This window comes from Dipodomys spectabilis, unplaced genomic scaffold, assembly GCF_019054845.1.
Source record: "Dipodomys spectabilis isolate Male_0828 unplaced genomic scaffold, ASM1905484v1 ptg000043l, whole genome shotgun sequence".
NCBI classification, from domain to species: Eukaryota; Metazoa; Chordata; class Mammalia; order Rodentia; family Heteromyidae; genus Dipodomys; species Dipodomys spectabilis.
This window is the reverse complement of record NW_024870720.1, coordinates 3977481-3999257: the sequence shown is the minus strand read 5'-3', so window position 1 is coordinate 3999257 and position 21777 is coordinate 3977481.

The following is a 21777-nucleotide window of genomic DNA, read 5'->3' as shown; positions in this document are numbered from 1 at the left end:
ACTCAACCCTCAGATATGAACAATAACCGCCTACCTGAAATCTCCATGTGGATGTCTATCTTCTATGTCATATTAGAGATAATTTCTGCCACAGTGGAGCCTAATAATATAGAGATTACACATAGACTTGGAACTGCATGAAGGTTTTATTTGCGTGGTGAAAATAGAAAGCTCTTGGGTTTATTTGCTTGCACATTATATTTGCGTTAAGCCAGTGTCTGTGACCTCTTGAAACTCAGGGATCTCATTTCTAACAGGTCACTCACAGCCTTCTCTTCACCCGAAGTTCTTTCTCTGTGTACATCTCACCATCCAGGCTGCTAATAGCTTCATGTCTAGAATGTGAAAGAGGGACCTGCACAGCTCTTCTGTGACCATGAAAACAAGCCTCCTGCCATGTGCAGGAAAGCATAGAAACCTTTTGTGGAAAAGCAAATGCAACTGCCAATTGTTTACCACAGCTTTATGTATTTTTCTTTATTTTCCTTTTCCCTATTTTTTCTTTTTAGAATTATGTAAAGTTTTCCTAGTAATCAAATCAAAACTAATTGAGCAATTGTTGGTGCACTTGACACATGGGAATTGATATTTAGCATTCTAAAAGTCTGATTATAAGTGCAAGTGTGACTTGTGTGGATGAAATAAAGAAGTAAAATTACATTGGGGAACTGCATCATCATATTCATAAGTCTTTCCACACTTTGATATATTTGATATTCTTTGAGCTTTTTTTAAATTCTCAAGTCTTTATGAGAAATGGATAGGCAAAAGCAGCATATGCTTTTAAATACTTATAATTCTTTTCTGGTTATTCAGCTTCTGACTATATTTATACATAGAAATCATGTCATGAATACATTTCAACTTAGATTTCATCAACATACTGTTGATATTCAAAGTACTTTATTAGATAGAACTGATGCTCTATTAGGTTCAAATCCCTAGTCACTTAATGATATTTATTTATTAACTACATATAGAATTGCAGATTCTCTTAAGTTAATAAAGGCATATTGAGTTTAGTTAAAATTTCTTAAAATAATTAGAGATACTTGTAATATTAAGCATTGCCTTATTTAAAAGGTTAATACTAACTAGCATAAAATTTCATTGTGCCAAAATGCTGCAGTAAAAATATGATCTCTTTCCATGTTTTGGATTATTACAATCTTGGAGTTATTTTGAAGTTAGCAAATATTGATACTCATGCTATATTACTTGTTCTGTCATTAAGTCAATCATGTTCATTAACAGGGTAGTTTAAGAAATCACAGATTATGAAATATTTAATATAGAAATAAAGTCCTTTTGAAACTGAAGGGTATTATGTATATATTCCATTGGATGGTTTATTAATATTAAGTAATATAACAAAACCCCATGGCTTTTACCGCATGAGAAGAATGTATTAGATAAGATAATTTTACTTGACCATTTCTAGTATTGGGTACATATTTGTGCACTAGAACTGGACAGAGAACAATATGAAATATGGGAAATATTCTAATGTTAATTGTTCATTAATAAGTATCATGACACATTTAGAATACAGTATTCAATATTTATGTTTATGAATCTCTTCTGAATTTTGTTTTTGATGGCAGTTGTTAGCAAAATTAGTCCCTTTCCATAGCTTAATCCACTCCTTCCCTTCTCCACAGCTTAGCATGCTCCTTTCCTAGGCAGCACTAGGCCCATGTAGTAAAGGCAGTAAATAATCAACTTCAAAGCCCTTTTACCTAGGGATGGCACGTCTCTGGGGCAGCTACCACCATAGAAGGCAACAGGATCTCCTTAGAGTGATCTTCAAGTCTGGGCAGTTGCAGGACCCTTATCTACCATTTGGATAGCAGCCATAAATCGTAGTTTGCCATGATGAAGCCCCTGGTCCTGGCCTGCAGGTCCACACCAGGGTCTCTACCTCCCCTCCCCTAGGTTATATAGGTCTCCCCAAATAATCGCTGGTGTTTCTTCTCACTTCTCCCTTGTGAGGAGTCTTGCTGGCCCCCTTTCCCAGCAATAAACTTTTCGTTGTTCTCTGTACCTGGATGCCTGCCTGGTTCTTTGGCAAAGTTTAGTTAATCTTAATTTGTTATCAGTAGTTAAATCTGTATTCATTGAAATTCACAACTGGACTCTAAACATGGTAAATTCCTCCGTATTTAAATAATATATTGTTAAACCTCAGAGAAAACATTTAAATATATGGTTTATGCAATAATTTTGTAAATAACAACAAAATATGATTTCAAATACAAAAGGAAATTTCCTTGATTTGCTATCATAAGTATAAGGAGAAAGACAGTGAAGCATAATATTGACATAGGTTGTAAATAGCAATTCATTAGTTGCTAGAAGAGTAGTCTAACAGCTGGGCACCTGTAATTCTAGCTACTCAGGAGGCTGAGATATGAGGATTAAGGTTTAAAGCCAGTCCTGTCAGGAAAGTCCTATTTCCAATTAACCACCAGAAAACCAGAAGTGGCACTGTGGCTCATGTGGAAGAGTGCCCAGGCCCAGAATTCAAGGCCCATGACTGACAAAAAGAAAAAAAGGAAAAAAAAAGGAGTAATGTAAGAACAGACTGCTAAATGTCTTTGAGTGAAGAAAATGTATCAAAAAAGGAGAAGTAATATCACAGTGGCTATCATCAGACTGCAAATAACTATTCTTACCTTACCTCCCAGATCAACTGACTACCTTTTAGCACCTGAAATATTCTACTTTAGCTCATAAGTTTTGGGGAATTATAGATTGATGAACAAACAATATGATCTATGCATACCATGGTTATTTAATTCTAGAAATCATATTTTATTATCTAGCTATCTAGCTATCATTTATTTATCTATCTATTATCAGCCTATCTAGCTATATCTATCATCTCTACGAATAAATCCTCTGTCATCTCTACATATCTATCAATCATTTATCTATCATCTCTACATATCTATCAATCACCCATCTATCTGTATTTTTCCTCTACCGTATTAACTCAACAATTAAAGAATTGTTTCTAGGAAAGAAAATAAACCCCAAACAATACTCCTGGAAATTTAATGCCATGCAATTCTTCAAGAAAATACAAATAAGGGAAAACATGGGACCTAACCCCGCTGTATGGTATTTTCACAATTAAAAAAAAAAGTAAACACAATTACACTTATAAATATTGGCAAAAAGACTTAATTACGTTTTCTAATAAGCTCTTGGTGTGCTTACACAATCTACACTCACACAACCCTGAACTGAAATTATGACAGAACAAAGCACAAGGTATAACTATTCCAAATCTACTCTTATATCTGAAAAATCCCAGTCAATGAAATAATGGAAGATCAGTTTTAGGATTTTTTAAAAATAAATGAATGAAATACTTAATAAATGAGTAAATCATGCACATCATTTTGATCATGCCCTCAAAACCACTATGTAACTCTTTCTGAGTTTCCTCTGAAAGTTTTGTCATTTTTAGGCCCCCAACTATAGAACTGTAGACTTCAATTTGGTATTTGGCTGTTGAACTGTGCTAATGAATGTAGTTATTTTCTCCTATAATCCTATCTAAATAGAAATAAACAGAACAAATACAGAACCAATAATCATTTTGAGTTAATATACTCAATGTATTTGAATTACATTTTACATTACCTAAGAAGGAGTAAATGTGTACCTTTTCATTTCAAAGATAACTGTATCATATTTTTTCATATTTTTGTTATACTTTGTACCTTTTCTCAAACATGGACATTTCAAGTATTTAAGATAACTTATCTAAAGCCACTCAGAAAGTTTACTAAGATAAAGACTCATTTTTCAAAGAACCTTAAGGCTATGCTATTTATATCACAGTATGTTAACAGCTTACTAACAGATTATAAAAACCGATCATTTCATGGTTCTTATCACTGCTGAGAAAACATCATTATGCTTATTTAATTCATATTCAGTTACTGTTCAAATTATCAAGTGCAGGTAATAAAATACTATTGGTTCCAACAGATATTTCCTTCACAAACCCTCTGTGGATACACAGTAGGCTTATTTCTTCTGTTTTTAATCAGAACATGTCATCTAGTCACTGACATCCAGGTATATCTAACACATTATTGGCAGGAATAAGAAAAAAATATATCATTCTATGTCTGTACCTCACATTGGTTCACATTTCATTGTTATAAGACATTCCTTGGTACTGTGTTTATAAAACATTTAAGGTATGATTATTTTATATTTAAGATATATGTTAAAGTTTCCTTTGTCTGAAATGACATTAGAATATAAAATAATAATAAACCTTATTTATACTGGACTATTTTAAACTACTGCTTCTATTTTAATGTGAGAAAAATTCCATAGGAGATTTACCTCATTCAAATAACAGGCACATTTTTTCCCTTTGAAGACAATATATCAACATTTATATTTTTATTTCCTAGGAGAGATGTAATGAAAAGTCAAAAGAACTATGATCTTATTTGAACAATAAATATATACTACTCCAGCTGGAATCATCTACAAGGAGATAAAGTGGGTCAGCACATTGTCTCATCAGCACTTCTTTTCTCTAGCAAAACCAGAAGCTTGGCTGCAAAGAAAACAGACTAAATGAGGCCTTTGGTAACAAATTCCATTACTAAAAGATGACTTTAATTTCATGACCTAGTTAAGTTTTATTTTCCAATTTAATATCACCATCTTCAGCAAACCCCTTTTGTAAGACTATTTTATTGATGAGATGTATATTCTCAGGGCATATTATTCTAGAGTAAAGAGATAATGGAGTTTAAAATACTTTAGACCTAGGTTTGAATCTTGATTGGACCACGCTGTGTTATGAATATTCCCTCCATAGATCATTGGTTGGATAATCGCTTCCTAATACAACAGTCTTAAAGGCTAAGGTTTTAAATGTTTACTAGAGACAGAGTGTTGTGGTATATGTTCATAGGTCCAGCATTCATGAGGCAGAAGCAGTAAGCTTATGATCTAGAGGCCAGGAAAATGTGAAGGTGGAACAAGAAGGAAGGGAGGGGAGAGGGAGAGAGGAAAAAAAATGAAGAAAAGGAAGGAAGGAAGGAAGAAAAGAAGAAAGCAAGCAAAGGAAGGAAGGAAGGAAGGAAGGAAGGAAGGAAGGAAGAAAGGAAGGAAGGAAGGAAGGAAGGAAGGAAGGAAGGAAGGAAGGAAGGAAAGAAGGAAGGAAGGAAGGAAGGAAGGAAGGAAGGAAGGAAGGAAGGAAGGAAGCTGGGCGCCTGTGGCTCACGCCTGTAAACTTAGCTACTTAGAAGGCAGAGATCTGAGGATCACGGTTCAAAGCCAGCCCAGGCAGGAAAGTATGTGAGACTCTTATCTCCAATAAACCACTCAGGAAGCTGGAAGTGGCGCAGTGGCTCAAGTGGTAGAAGCCTAGCATTGACCTGAAGAGCTGAGGGACAGCGTCCAGGCCCAAAGTTCAAGCCCCATGACCAGCAAAAAAAAAAAAAAAAAAGGGAAGGAAGGAAGAAAGGAAAAGAAGGAAAATTTATTAATAATCTGAGAGCTGTATTTAGTGCATTAATGTCCTTATTTGGTGAGTAGATTCATGACCTCTTGAGTGAGTTTGTAACAAAATCATGTTTGTCCTTCTACTTTCTCTTTTTCTTTCCTAACACTCTCTTCTCCTTTCCTGTTTCATCTTCTTTCTACCATCTGTCATGGGATAATAACCCTGTGGACCCTCCTTGACAGCTAATAGCATTCTAGTATTGGTCTTGCCAGAGTTCAGAATTGTAATGAATAAATTTGTCTTTCCTGTAAATAGCTTAATCTGTCTTATTTTCTATAATAACATAAGATGAAATAAGCTTCTGTGCTGTCATGATCAGGTAAGATCCTATGTTCATTTACAATAATTACCATTTATGGACTGGTAGGTGTATTTCACACCATTACACATTATGTTGTTTTGGGGCATTTACCCAAATGATCACAAACAAGACCATACTAAAGCTACCAGCACAACTATGTTTATTGCAACATTATTTATCATAGATAAGAGATGGAACCAACCCAGATGCCCCTCAGTAGATGAATGGATCAAGAAAATGTAGTCTATATATATATATACAGTGGAATTCTATGCCTCCATCAGAAAGAATGACATTGCCCCATTTGCTTGGAAATCGAAAGACTTGGAAGAAAAATACATTAAGTGAAATAAGCCAGGCCCAAAGAAACATAGGTCCCATGGTTTCCCTTATTTGCAATAACTAGTATATGTCTGAGACAAGCAGAAATGGTCAGGTAAGTTTATGTTAAGAAAAATGAATGTGAAGATGAGGACACAAATGGTTTTCCTTTCTTGCTATTGTTTCTGATATATTTATAAGATGATTTCCTTGTTGCTTTGTATGTCCCTCCCCCATAGTAAACCCCTTGTTTTCACTGTATTTAATGTTGGTATAATTTGTGGAGGGGAAGGGAAAAAACAAATTGTTTAAATAGGGATACTGATAAACCCATTGCAACTATGAGATGTACAAGACGTTATATTGAAAAAACAAACTTTACAACTTTGGTGTGTGTGTGTTGGGCGGGTGGGAGATGGGAGGGCAGGGATGGTAAGAAAGGAGGAGGCAACAATGCTTGATAAGAAATGTACTCATTACCTTGCTCATGTAACCCCCTGTACATATTTTCACAATTAAAAAACAAAATAAAAAGATAATATTGTAAAGATATTAACATTGTTTCACTTTTTCAGATAAAATAAACAAAGTAAATAACATAAACATGGTATCAGTTGAGTGAATGCTCTGTAAAGTCCTTGCTGCTAAAGAGTTAAGATGGTGAGATATAAATTCTAGCATTCTCATTCCATATTCTTATTTAGGAAGATACATATAAGCAAAAAATACAATATAATTAGTTTTCATAACAGTAACAGTAACAGAAATAGAATCTCATATGGCCTGATTGCATTAATGATCAATAAGTAAAGGTTGAAATTCTGTAAAAAATTCCTCAGATTATTTACCTTGCTATTGTTATTAGAGTAGGTGCTTTATTTTTTTCTTGTACAATTCTGCCAGTTTATCATTTTCACTAGTGAAATTTTTTAGTACTAATTAATTTAACAGTTTATGATAGATGAAGCCTGTAGTAATTATGAAAGACTATTTGGAAAACAGTTGTCAAAAATTTATTTTTCCAGGGCTGGGAAGGTGGCTCAGTGGTAGAGCACTTGCCTTGCATGCATGAGGCCCTGGGTTCGATTCCTCATCACCACATAAGCAAAAAGAAAAAAGCCGGAAGTGGCACTGTGGCTCAAGTGGTAGAGCGCTAACCTTAAGCTGAAGAGCTGAGGGACAGCGCTCAGGCACAGAGTTCTGGCCCCACAACTGGACCCAAAAAAAAAAAATTATTTTTCCACCTTTAAGTATGACTTTTTTCCACATTGAAAATATTTTCTACATATGAATAAGAACATAACGTATATGAATATGAACATAAAGTATTCACAACAGTGAAAAAACAAGTACAAATAGGAATATGAAATTCAAAGCTATGTCTAATGGACTGCACTACCATTTTTGTTTCTAAGTATAGCTCTTAGTGTTTATAGGCTGTTTTAAGTTTGGTGAATCATGAAATTAACATATTTACATTGTAGAAAGGTTATGCTTGGGATAGTGTTAGCTGTTCATAGTTTTGTGAGGATATTCATTACTGCTTCTTCAGGAAATCAGTTTCCTATTGAAACAATATCCTGCTAAAATTTACAAGTGAACAAATTTGTGTCTATTGAAATGGTTCCAGGCTACTAAAAAGTTATGATTTTACTTGAATTTAGATTTGTATTTTGAAAATGCATGCTGATTGATATTAACATTCATCATTCCGGAACTCTTTTCAAAAGAAGTTTGCTCAGTTACCATTCTATATTTTGGGGGGCTGGGTAACAAATATATGTCATTGCTCTTTTTGGCTAATTTGTACTATTATATGTATGGCTTTGTTGCTGATATTTTTGGGGGAAATGAGAATTATTATTCTTTTTAAGATTTTGTGAAAAAGTGAAAATCGTTGTTTGTACCTTTGTGCTTCAAGAATGTTGCAGAGCCAGGCTCTGGTGGCTCACACCTGTAATCCTAGCTACTGAGGAGGCTGAGTTCTGAGGATCACAGTTCAAAGCCAGTCTGGGCAGGAAAGTCCATGAGACTCTTATCTCCAATTAACCACCAGAAAACCAGAAGTGGTGCTGTGGCTCAAGTGGTAGAGCGCCCTCCTTGAGGTGAAGAGCCCATGAATAGCTCCCAAGTCCAGAGTTCAAGCACCATGACCAAAAAAAAAAAAAAAAGAATGTTGCAGATATTTATTTTATTTTATTTTATTTGTGAACATACTGTACAGAGGGGTTACAATTACATGGGCAGGATAATGCGTACATTTCTTACCAAGCATTGCAGCCTCCTCCTTTGTTTACCCTTCACATCCCTTCCCAGCTTCCCCCCTCCCCCCCAGTCCCAATCCTTCTTCCCCCTCCCCCCACCCCAAGTTGTAAAGCTCGTTTTGTACATGACAACTTGTACTTCTCATTGTTGCAACAGGTCCACCTGTATCCTTAAACGACTTGTTTTTCCCCATCTCCTCCACAAGTTATATTGACATCAAATATAGTGAAAGCAGGGGTTGTACTGTGGGGGAGGGACATACAAAGCAACAAAGAAATAATCTTATAAATGCGTTAGAAACATATTCATGAAAGAAAGAAACATTAAAATACATATCTAAGGGTTCATTTTCTTAACATCACATTATCTGACCTTTTCCGCTTGACTCATACATATACTAGATATTGCAAATAAGGGAAACCTAAAGCATCTGGTTTGTGTTTTATCTATGGCATGAGTCCATGATGAAATGAAGACTGAAGTAATTCTTTTCACAGAACATGACAATGATTTCCTTGGCCAGTTATGTGATTATCTTAAATTTTATGTGAAATTCTACTCATAGATTGTATTTTAAAGTATAAATACTATTTACATCTCTTACATCAAGTGGCTTAGTATTATTATTTGCCGTGTTAATTTTACCATAGTAAAAATCACCCACCAGTGTTTTCCAAGTTGCTTAACCTCGAAGATTCACTCAACAACTCAGATTCAGTAGTAAAACGATACAGAATCTTTCCAATATAAGAAAATTACAAGCCATACACCGGTGGTTCATGCCTGTAATCCTAAACTACTGGGGAGTCTGAGATCTGAAGATCATGTCAAAGTCAGCCCGGGCAGAAAACTCTGTGAGATTCTTACCTCCAATAAATCACTCAGAAACCTGGAAATGGCGCTGTGGCTCAAGCAGTAGAGCACTGGCCTTGAGCTGAAGAGAGCAGGGACAGTGCCCAGCAGCCTCTGTTTCTGGTAGCATTCATACTAAGTTGCTGAAAACCACCTTATATGTATGATGAAAAAAATATATCTAAATTCTCCTTTCTACTATCTGGTGGCCTTAGCCATCAAGTGAGTATTTAGATATATTCTTTTCATCATACGTATAAGAGGCTGCCTGGTCTTGATTTCCTCTGGGGATCTGATTGTCAGTTTGTTTTCATATTGTATGTGGGTATTATCACAGATTATAATACCCCTCAGTCCCTCATCTCCAATTTCACCATATCATTGAAATCAAACTGATTTTAACTTGTTTTGAGCAATGTAGGTGTGAAAGGAAGTAACAGATAGCTGAAGATTGAAGATCAAGTATTGGCTTTTATACTTGACCTGTTTTCCCTGTGAATGGTAGACAATATGATTCAGGTGGGTTCTTCTTTAGTTTAAATCTTGGCCTAAAGTATACATGGAATAATGCTACTGTTTTTCCCCTGGGTCATATGACATGAATGAATTACAGTTTTGTGTCATTCTACTCCGAGATACACTAACGCTTCTTATTGTGATATAATTAAGTTAAAGTCGACAGCTTAGTTTCTTACTTTATTAACTTTGTGCCTTCATTTTTATCATTATTCAGTAAGCTGCACTATTTAGCTCAAGGTTTTTTGGCACTACTTAGTTTACATTTGTTGAACTTTTTGTAGTATTTAATTGTCATAATAGTGTCGTTTGCTAAAATGTATTTGAAACTAAAGCTTAAGTGGATAGTGTGATATTCCAGAGACCATAAAATTATATTGGAAATACTAGAATTTGAATCTGTATACACATAAAAATATAAAAATTGTGCAATTTCCAAAATCACTTATATAACTGATGTTCAAGTTGAATTAGTTTAAGGAAGTAGCTATTGAGACAATGATCAAATAGTGTGCTTTAAGAACAGGGAGAAGCTGAGATAGCTTCTCAGCCTTTTGGCTAAGATCAAGTGTAGAAGTTAGGCACTGGTGGCTTACGCCATAAACCTAGTTACTCAAGAAGGCTGAAATCTTAGCATTGAAGTTCAAAGACAGCGCAACAGGATGATCCTCCAGACTCTTATCTCCAGTTCACAACCCAAAAGCCAAAAGTGGAGATGTAGCTCAAGTGGCAAAGCACTTGCCTTAAGAAAAATAGCCCAGGCCATGAATTCAAGCCCTAGGATTGGCACAACACACACATGCACATACACACACACACACACACACACACATACACAGAAAAAAATGTTTTTTCTTGTACAGTTAAATAGCTCATAATCTATGGGGGAAGATGGAAAGCAAATTTGTCTTTATAATAAATTTTATTCTCAATATTGTAAGGAAATAACAAATAAGCAAAACATTATATGTTTATGCCTAGATCTTATAAACATATGGCTAGAGGGCACTTGACCCAGAAAATTGGGTTCACATAATCTTACTTCTTCAAATTTTCCAATAATGTCAAAGAATAAATTTTACATAAGTTTTCTTTGAGAATTCAAGATTACAAAAATAAAATATCACTACAGCTATCTAAATTTAGTTTAACCCCAAACTCATGTTTAGGGTTTCAGTACACATAATTCTCCAGAGGAATTTCATACAGCGTAAATAGATTTGGAGGTTTGCATGATTCAAAACACTTTATATATGCAGTTCATTTTCCCCCAGTTTGTTTCAATATACTCTGAGGAAAATTGGGTGAACTACGTGCTCTCTGCCCGGGTAACTTGTATTCTTCAATTCATGATGAAATTCAGGTCTGAAAAGTCAGTGCCTGTACATCCGAATAGATGTAAAAAGACTTAGCAAACTGTCCACTATAATCTTAGATTGCTTTATATTTTTATTAGCCTTCTTCGGGGAGATCACAGTCATGAATAGGCTCAAAACATGGGAGAAGAGAATAAAGTAGAATTGAATAGATTTACTTGCCTTTGCAAGTTAAGCAGTCAGTCACAGGTTATCTGGATTCTTAAATCTGAAAGATACTCAGTATGATTTTAAAGACAAAATATAATTAAGTCACTGTAGTCTTTTTAAGTGTTTCAGTAAACCTGATTTCATCAACATCAAATAGCATTTTATCGAATGGTGATTTTGTTTTCATAAATAATAAAATATTAGTGATAAAGCTAAGAAAATAATTTCTCATGCACTCAGTTCACTGTGGTGATAGCATTAATACTTTCCCTACGTTAGGATAATTCAAGTAACAAACTCATGCTTGGTAGTATATATTTCATACACCAAGAGATAATATTTTTCAGATAACACTATGTTCAAAACTGTATCTGGAATATTAATTTTTATTCCACTACCTTAATATTCATATTGCTTTGAGTCTTCAGATAGATGCATTTTGTTGTTGTTGTTCATGGGGCTTGAACTAGGGTCCTGGGAGCTGTCCTAAGCTCTTTCACTCAAGGCTAGCACTTTATTACTGTGAATCACAGTGCCACTTATGAGTTTTGGGTGGTTATTTGGAGATAAGAGTCTCACAGGATTTCCAGCCTCAACAGGCTTTGAACCATGATTCTCAGATCTCAGCCTCCTGAGTAGTTAAGATTACAAGTGTGAGCCACCAGCAACTGGATACTCACATTTTTTTTGTCTTGCATAGTCTACCATTACTAATTCTACATTGAAACTGTTAGCTATTTACAGATGTCTGACTATGAAAAGATACATTGAGAAGAAAAGCAGGCAAAAGTCAATTTAATGATTCAGTAATATTCGGTATAAGTTATTACACTTTCTCAAGTTAATGCATTGTAAATTATAGTAAAAAGTTACTTTAAATGTAAATCTTCATTTTAAAAATCATCGATAAAACAAATTCTGCTATGTATAACAAGTTTGTAAATCAGTCCTGGGAAATAAAATATTGCTGTTAGGAAGATATAAAGCCTTAAAGTACTTTAATATGCTGCAAAAGATGTTAGCTAAGTTGAATACTAATTATAATGCTCATGAATGAAGCAATCACCTCCCAGATTTTATAGAACTTCGAAATTTGGACATTATATTCATTAAATTTCAGTATATTGTGTATATCTATGTATATAATGTAAATAATGAATGTAAATAAATAAAAATACATGTAAATAATGTATATTGTTGTGTATACATTTATCTGAATTAGGGAAGGGAAGCAAATAACAAAATGGTGAGACAAAGGACAAAGGTGGAACCAATGCAACAGAGATATTCACAAGACGCTATTTTGAAAATGAACTGTACTACTTAGAGGGGGACCAGAGGGGGAGGGGAAGTGGAAGAAAAATGAGGGAGAGGGTAACAAGTTCAATAAGGAATGTACTTGCTTCCTTACATATGTAACTGTACCGTCTCCATACATCACTTTGACAATAAAATTAATTTTAGAAAATGGGGATAGGCTGCATTTGGACAGCTGGGTGTTATTTGCTGATCCAAGACTTAAAAAATTCAGTTCCTTTTAATTACATTAGCTATGAATAGATTTTGCACATACATACCAAATCAAAATTCTTTTTCAAAAATATAAAAATACAAGTTTTAGTCTCTTCTGTCTTTCCCTGAGTCAGAAAAACTGTCTCACTAATCCTTTTGTATTTGCAGGAAATTTGTTCATTTATCAAAACTCATGGTTACTCATATCTCTTATAGAAATGGCATGCTATTTGCTTACAAAGTATGCACATCTCTCATACTTTAAGTGTTCTTTAGATAAATGGAATACAATTGAAATACTGGGTAAATGGTTGTGATAATGTATCGTGTAGAGGATAATGGTAAGAAACATCTTTGTATAGTCAATACAAATTCAATAATGTTTAATTTTTAAAATTTATGATTGAAAGTGCTTATTATATGTTTCTTCCTTTTCTGCTCCTGTAGTTCACATTTAAATGTTTCACCTGTCATTTTCTTTTATGTGACAGAATAATATAATTTGGCTCTACCCTAAAAGCAGTATGATGGCAGGTTTGTCAGTGTTAAAACTACACTTGCCAAGAGAGACAGTGGACACAGGATTCAGTGCTGTTCACATGAATATTTTTAATTTTATTAAATGTTTCAAATTTATTGGCATACAGTTTTCAATTATATTTTCCTTACATCTTCTTTTTTTTTGACTGGCCTGGTGCTTGAACTCAGGGCCTGAGCACTCTCCTTGAGTTTGTCTGTACTAAATGCAAGCGCTTTACTTTTTTTTGGCCAGTTATGGGGCCTCAAGTCTGGGCCTGAGCGCTGTCCCTCAGCTCTTCAGCTCAAGGCTAGCACTCTACCACTTGAGCCACAAACTACTTCTGGCTTTTTCTACTTATGTGGTGCTGAGGAATCCAACCCAGGGCCTCATGAACGCGAATCAAGCACTCTACCACTGAGCCACTTTCCCAGCCTGCGCTCAACCATTTGAGCCACAAAGCCACTTTGGGATTTTTCTTTTTATGTGGTACTGAGGAATCAAACTCAGGGCCTCATGTATGCTAGGCAAACACTCTCCCTCTAAGCCACATTCCCAGCCCCTCCTTACCCTTTTAAAGAATGCCATCTTGGGAGCTGGGAAGGTGGCTCAGTGGTAGAGTGCTTGCCTTGCATGCATGAGGCCCTGGGTTCAATTCCTCAGCCTCACTTAAGCAAAAAGAAAAAAGCCAGAAGTGGTGCTGTAGCTCAAGTGGTGGAGCATTAGCCTTGAGCTGAAGAGGTGAGGGACAGCGCCCAGGCCCAGAGTTCAGGCCCAACGACTGGACCCTTGCCCCCCCAAAAGAATGCCATATTGTATTTAAATTTCATTCTCTGTTCCTCCTATTTCTCTGTAATATCTTATGCATATCAAATTATATCCTCCATTGAAGCCTTGATACTGGCTTTTAAAATTTCTTTCTCTTGTTAAGAGACAAATGATTGCATAAGGGGATTACAAGGTAACATGTCTCTGTGTATGTCTAGTGTTTTTTGATCAATCACTTCATTCATCATTTTCCTCCATCCCCTTTGTTTCTTTCTTCAGACTTATTTCCTATTTCCCAATTTCTTTTTTTCTTTTTTTTTATTGTGAAAATACCTTACGGAAGGGTTACAATTACATGAGCAAGGTAATGAGTACATTTCTTATCAAGCATTGTTGCCTCAAATTTCAAACTCTACTACAAAGCCATAATAATCCCAATTTCTTTATCACAAATGTACACTGAGTATTCTAACTTCATCTTTCCCTCATTCCCTTTTTCATCCATCCATCCTCTTCTCCCTGCACCCCATTCAGACTTTGTTTTATCTTTCTGATATTTACTTTCTTAAACTATCAATTAATTCAAGTGCTTTACTCAAGAGGTCCATACCTGTTATCCTAGCTACTGAGGTGGCTGAGATCTAAAGATGTCAGTTCAAAGCCAGCCTGCTCAGGAAAGTTTGTGAGACTCTTAGCTCCATTTAACCCCTGAAAAGTTGAATTGACAATAGAGCTGTGCTAAATCATGAGGAACAATACAATGCTTAGGGATAGCATCCAGGATCTAGGATCAAGCCCCAAGACCAGTACCTACTATCTATTTTTTCTATGTATGTATGTATGTATGTATGTATGTATCTATCTATCTATCTATTTATCTATCTATCTTTATCTATTTACTAAATTTACATGCTAATATAAATATTAATTTTATTACCATTAAGATAATTATTCCATTAAATTTTCCAATGATGCTAAAAATGTAGAAACTATATTATATTGTGACTTTTCTGCACCTTAGCATTTATAAAATATAATTCTTTGGAAAGTACATTCCTCTGCACTGTACCATAAAAGCAAGCATACTTCACCGAGAAAATGCAGTTTATTGATAGAGACTTTACCTGCTTATCCATGGAAGAAGAGGCCTCCAATTCCATAGCTTTGGAAACTTTTCTTAAGAGCAGCATATAATATTACATATTTTTCACATGTATTTTAGTGTAGCTTGGAATAACAGGTATTTTTTAATATTGCAGATGTATTGGAAGTCTTGATTTCAACTTAAGGTAAAATGAAAAATGTATCTGAAATTCACAGTGTCTGCAGTATAATTAGTTCCCTTTCTGCTAGGTGGTAGGATGTAAAATTATGGCTCATATATCTGCTGAATCAGCCTTTCTTGTCCAATCTTAGTATTATTGCTACTAATCCTTTTCTCTTTCCTTGGCAGTTCATGGTCCCACGAGGCTTCTCAATCAGAAGTCTCAATAAAAGAGTGAACAGCTCCATATGGCTGTGAAAGGAGAATGTAGAATGGATATTGGTAAGAACATTCAGGACAAAGAGGACTAATACATTCTGTACTTTCAAAGGCTATAATTTCAAGCAATAATTAGAGGAAACTATGAAAGAACCCTTTCCAGTGCTACAATGATTTTCATGCTTAAACTTTATTCTTAACAAAGAAAATATAATTAATCAAGGTGTTGAAAGAAATAAAGGCATTATCAATGCATCAGAATTCATGTTTATTTTCATTTAAAGTAAAAAAAATTACCATCGACTAAAAGTGACTGGTGCACATATTTCTATATCAGAAACAAATACGTCCTGATAGAGTTTTGGAAAAGTTTTCTGTCAAAGTTGGGCCACTGAAGAGTTATGGTTTGGAAACAAGGCTTAAATGAATGTCGGTACCAAATTTGTATCATAAACATAAAACAAATTGGAAAAATAATTTATATGTTTTTAACTGTAAAACCGCCACAAAACATATAATGAATAGTTCATATTTGAAAGTGTTAAAAATGATGATACCTCTTATTTTAAAAAGCATTTCTATTTTTTTTTTACTTCTAATAAATTTATGAGATACATATAACTTTCTCCCCATTATGAGGAAATGGAATACCCAGGATTTACAGAGATATTTATAAACTTATATAACTAATAATCGATGTGGTAGGATCCTTAACATAATGTTCTATTCTATTTTTTCACACTCTGTTTTTTTATTGTTTTAAACAAGTCATTTATAAATTTTAGAATAATGTTTAAGAATGAGGAAATACTCCTCTAATGTATGGATTTCACATGAATATACATACATATTTTCATTCTATTTCTGAATTGTGCTTGAAACAGCCACTGCTACATTTCAGGTGCAGAACAAATACTGCTTAACGTTCTAGAGTTGGAATAATGAGCATAAGATTAAACTGATCCAGCTTGGTCTGTTTCTTTGTGCTCATGTCCCTAAGAAATGGATGACTCTACACAATGTACACAAATAGGTAATTCAGAGCTTGTTAATATACAGCTGGGAGCTAAGGATAATTTCTCCCCCCCCAAAAAAATATTATTTTGTATTAGACAAGGGCATATCTGTCTAACTTGTATACAATAGTCAGATAAGTACATCCATTACTATCCTCTGTTATCATATGTATGTGTGTGTGTGTTTTAAGATCACTAGACACAAAGTCAGAAGACTTTCTTGTAAAAGTTTTTTTCTTATTATGTTTCCCAGCTGCATATTAAAATGATTGTGGTCCATAGAAGTCTCTGTGCTCCATCTGCATGAGGTAACAACAGTGACAAATTTTAAGGTTTAATTAAAGTACACCTATCATAGCTCTATGGCATGGGAATGTGGGATGACAAAACCCTCGTGTTGTGAAATTAATTATACCACTAGAGTAGACCTAGTGCATGTGGAAAACTTGAACCCAAAGAAAAAACTCATTAATCTTCACAAGCTATCCTAAGGCAGGGGGCATAATAATAATAATTATTAGTATTATTTTGCATTCACCACAAGTCTTTAAGAGAAAACCTCTAAGGATTTTGTTTTTCCCCCTTTTTAACACAATTTTTTATGCTGCAGAAATAAATTGGACCTAAAATATTAAATATTAGCAAATGTGAAAATTTTGATGAGTTTCATTTTGCAAATGCCCATCTGTACCAGCTACATACACATATTTTTAAGTTACATTTTACTGGGTGTTTACAGAAATCCTTGCACACACAGATAATTTTTCCTGTGTTGTTTTAATTACATTTATAATTTTTTTATTATTCCATCACTCTTTTGTCCTTTATTTTTCTACTATCCTTATTGTATAGATAAAGCATTAAAGTACCTCAGTCAATAATTGGGAATAATACTGTGATTCTATGCTTTATTAGTGAAAAATAACTGTTCGTACTACTGAACAAAGTTAACAAGCAAAATCACCAACAGAAACACACACACACACACACACACACACACACACAGACACACACACACACAGAGGGAAATCTATAAGGAGAAGATGAAATGAAGATAAATAAGATATTGATGATGAGAGATTTATTCTATTTAAAGTGATTAGCTGGAAATGTTTTGTATTTCATTCACTTAGAAATCCATTAAAATGTCTCAATTTCTTTCTAAGCCCAATGCCATTTTCTCCCATTAAACAGTCCTAGCCTTTGTCAAAAATCATTTCAGTCCATTTTATCACTGAGATTTCTGCTTCTCTATGCATATATGTTTTTATGCATATATATGACAATATCATATCATTTTGACTACTAAAACTTCGTTGTGTGCTCTGAGATGGGGAAATACAAACACTATAGCAATTTTTTTTAAAAGAATGCTTGTTTATTTGAATAACTTTTAGGGAGGAATTAAATGGTCTATTATGTTTCTGTGAAAATATTCATTTGACAGTTAGGGCTTGTACTGAATGTGTAGATCCCTATGGTCTGAAATGATATACTAAAATATTGAATTCTTCAATCATAAGAACATAAGCCACCTACTCATTTACTTAGGTCTCAATTTTTTAGGTATTTTTTAGTAATTTATATTGTACCATATTTGACTTTCTTGGTAATTTATTCTCTTTGGCTATAAGTGAAATGCTTTCATCAACTTCAGTTTTTCTTCCATTCATTGATTTTCAGTATAAATATAACTAAACTTGAATGTGTTGACTCACAAATATTGTGTCTCAAGGGGAAAAATTTTTATTGTGAAAATACTGTACAGAGGGGTTACAATTACATGTGCAAGATAATGAGTACATTTCTTATCAAGCATTGTTGCCTTCTCCTTTGTCTCCCCTTACCAATCCTTCCCATCACCCCCCAAACCCCCACTCCCCCTTGCCAGCGCCAAAGTTGCAAAGTTTGTTTTTCAACATAACATCTTGTACATCTCTTTTTCAATGGGTCCGCTTGTATCCCTATTTAAACAATTTGTTTTTCCCCTTCCCCTACACAAATTATACCAACATGAAATACAGTGAAAACAGGGGTTATACGATGGGGGAGGGACATACAAAGCAACAAAGAAATAGCGTATAAATATGCTAGAAACAATAGCAAGAAAGAAAAACCATTTGAGTCCTTATCTTCAGGTTCATTTTGTCTAACATCAACTTGTCTGACCATTTCTGCTTGTCTCTGACATGTACTAGTTATTGTAAATTAGAGAAACCATGTGATGTATGTTTCTTTGGGCCTGGCTTATTTCACTTAATATAATTTTTTCAAAGTCTTTAGATTTCCTAACAAATGGGGCAATGTCATTCTTTCTGATGGAGGCATAGAATTCCATTGTGTATATAAACCACATTTTCTTGATCCATTCATCTACTGAGGAGCATCTGGTTGGTTACATATCTTAGCTACAATAAACATAGTTGGGTTAGGAGCTTAAGTATGGCCTTGTCTGTGATCGTTTAGGTAAATGCCCAAAAGTGGGATTGCTGGGTCATAAGGGAGCTCTATGTGGAGTCTTTTCAGGAACCACCATACTACTTTCCAAAGTGGTTGAACAATTTTACACTCCCACCAACAATGCTAGGGTTCCCTTCTGGCCACATCCCCAGGTCTTGTTAGTGTTCTAATTGGGGTGAGGTGGAATCTCAATGTTGTTTTGATTTGCATTTCTTTTATTGCTAGAGAAGTTGAGCATTTCTTTATATGTCTATTGGCCATTCTTATTTCCTCTTCAGAGAAGTTTCTCTGTAAATCTTTAGACCACTTATTTATAGAGCAGTTGATTCTTTGAGGATTTGTTGTTGGGGGATTTAATTTTTTGAGTTTCAAGTATATTTTAGATATGAGACCCTTGTACATTGTATGGCTAGTGAAGATCTTCTCCCAGTCTGTGGGCTTTCTAATGATCTTCCTAGCTATGTCCTTTGCCATGTAGAAGCTCTGCAACTTCATGCAATCCCATTTGTCCAACCTTTCTTTAATTTGTTGTGCTTCTTGGTCTCTATTAAGAAAATGTTGGCCTGTGCCAAGAAGATCTAGTGTTTCTCCTATTCCATCTTGTAATGTTTTCAAGGTGTATGCTTTGTCTTTGAGGTCTTTGATCCATTTGGAGTTGATTCTGGTACAGGGTGATATATAAGAATCTAGCTTTAGTTTTCTACAGGTGATTAACCAATTTTGCCAGCACCATTTACTGAAGAGACTGCCTTTCTTCCATTCTTTTTTTTTACTTCTCTTATTGAAGATTAGATGGCTATATGTCTGTAGGTTCATTTCTGGGTTTTCAATTCTATTCCATGGTCCTGAGGTCTGTTCTTGTGCCAGTACCAAGCTGTTTTGATTACTATGGCTTTGTAGTAGAGTTTGAAATTTGGCATTGATATTCCTCCAGCACTGTTCTGTGTGTTAAGGATCATTTTTGCTATATGGGGCCTTTTATTGTTCCTTATGAATTTTTGGATTGTTTCTTCTATTTCCTTGAAAAATGAGGCTGGAATATTGACAGATATTACATTGAATTTGTAGATAGCCTTGGGAAGTATTGCCATTTTCACGATGTTGATTCTTCCAATCCAGGAGCATGGGAGGTTTTTCCACTTTCTAAGTTCTGTTTTGATTTCCTTTTACAGGTTTTTAAAGTTTTTATCATAGAGGTCCATCACTTCTTTGGTTAATTCCTAGGTTTTTTATTCCTAGGTATTTTATTATGAATGAAGTTGCTTTCCTGATTTCAGCCACATTTTTCTCATTGTTGGCATACAGAAAAGCCATTGATTTTTGAGGGTTAACGTTATACCCTGCTACTTTGCCAAAGTTTTGAATCAGCTTGAGTAATTTGGGAGTGGAGTCCATGGGATTCTTTAAATACAAGATCATGTCATCTGCAAAGGGAGAGTTTTACTTCATCTTTCCCTATTTGGATCCCTTTTATGTTTGCATCTTGTCTTATTGCTATAGCTAGGTATTCTAATACTAAATTGAAGAGAAGTGGAGATGAGTTAAACCATCTTAAAAGGCCAATGTCAAGCATTGAAATAGAATCAGCAATAAGATACCTCCCATCTAACAAAAGCCCAGGATTAGATGGATTTACAGCAGAATTCTATAAGGCCTTCAAAGCAGAGCTCACTCCAATACTACTCCAACTCTTCAATGAAAAAGACACTTACTTAAAACTCATATCCACATATATGTATCTGTGTTCTCTATATCTATTAGTTTTTATTATCTTAGTACTAAAGTGAAGATAATTTAGAATTTTATGTTGATTTTTAAATTACAGTAAGAAATCTACTGTTAACATATCTCTGTATAAAAAAAGATTATAGAGCAGAAAATAAGTGAAAAAGATGTTATTGTTTCACTTTTTTGCAAGGCTATTCATTGTCTTTTTTAAAAGGAAAAATATTAGTTCTCATAACCACTTATGGATTTAATACTGCAGTATATTGTTTGGGTTGAAATATATAAAAATTCTAATATATTATGTGTTGAGTAAGAATAATGTACTATAAAAGCCTTTTAGTTGAAAGAGTTTATGTGACACTGTACTAAATATTTACAATTAATAGTTCCTTAAAGCTTAGCTGTAATCTAATGTCAGAATTATTTGAACTTTTCATCTGTTGTTAATATCTATAAATATATCTTGTTTAAAGATAGGTTTTATATTCAACATGATCTTGTAATATGAATTGCTTTTGTGGAAAGTATTCTGTTAATTACACAGTTCTTTCAAATGTTGACACAACTGATGATGTATCAAAAATATCACTTTCCTTAATATTGCCAGCATCAACAAAAAAAATTCCATTTTGGATGATAGAAACCATGAATTTTACCCTTGTTTGAAAAATTTGTTTCATTCTTTTTAAAAAATATATGCTCTAAATTACTCTCTTATTTTATTAATACTTTTTATGAAAAAAGATCAATTCCATTAAGAAAATAGCTATTTCCGCTCACAAGTCAAACAATTACCAGATAAATTTTGTTTGAGACAATTATTATACTTCATTGTACAACAGAAATATCTCATGCATATGTCTTCATTAATCACCTAAAACACTGGCATAATCTAATGGATCCAGATCGACTCAAATTAGTGCTTTGCTGTATGTCATCAAAAACAATCTTAAATGAGATTGTCATT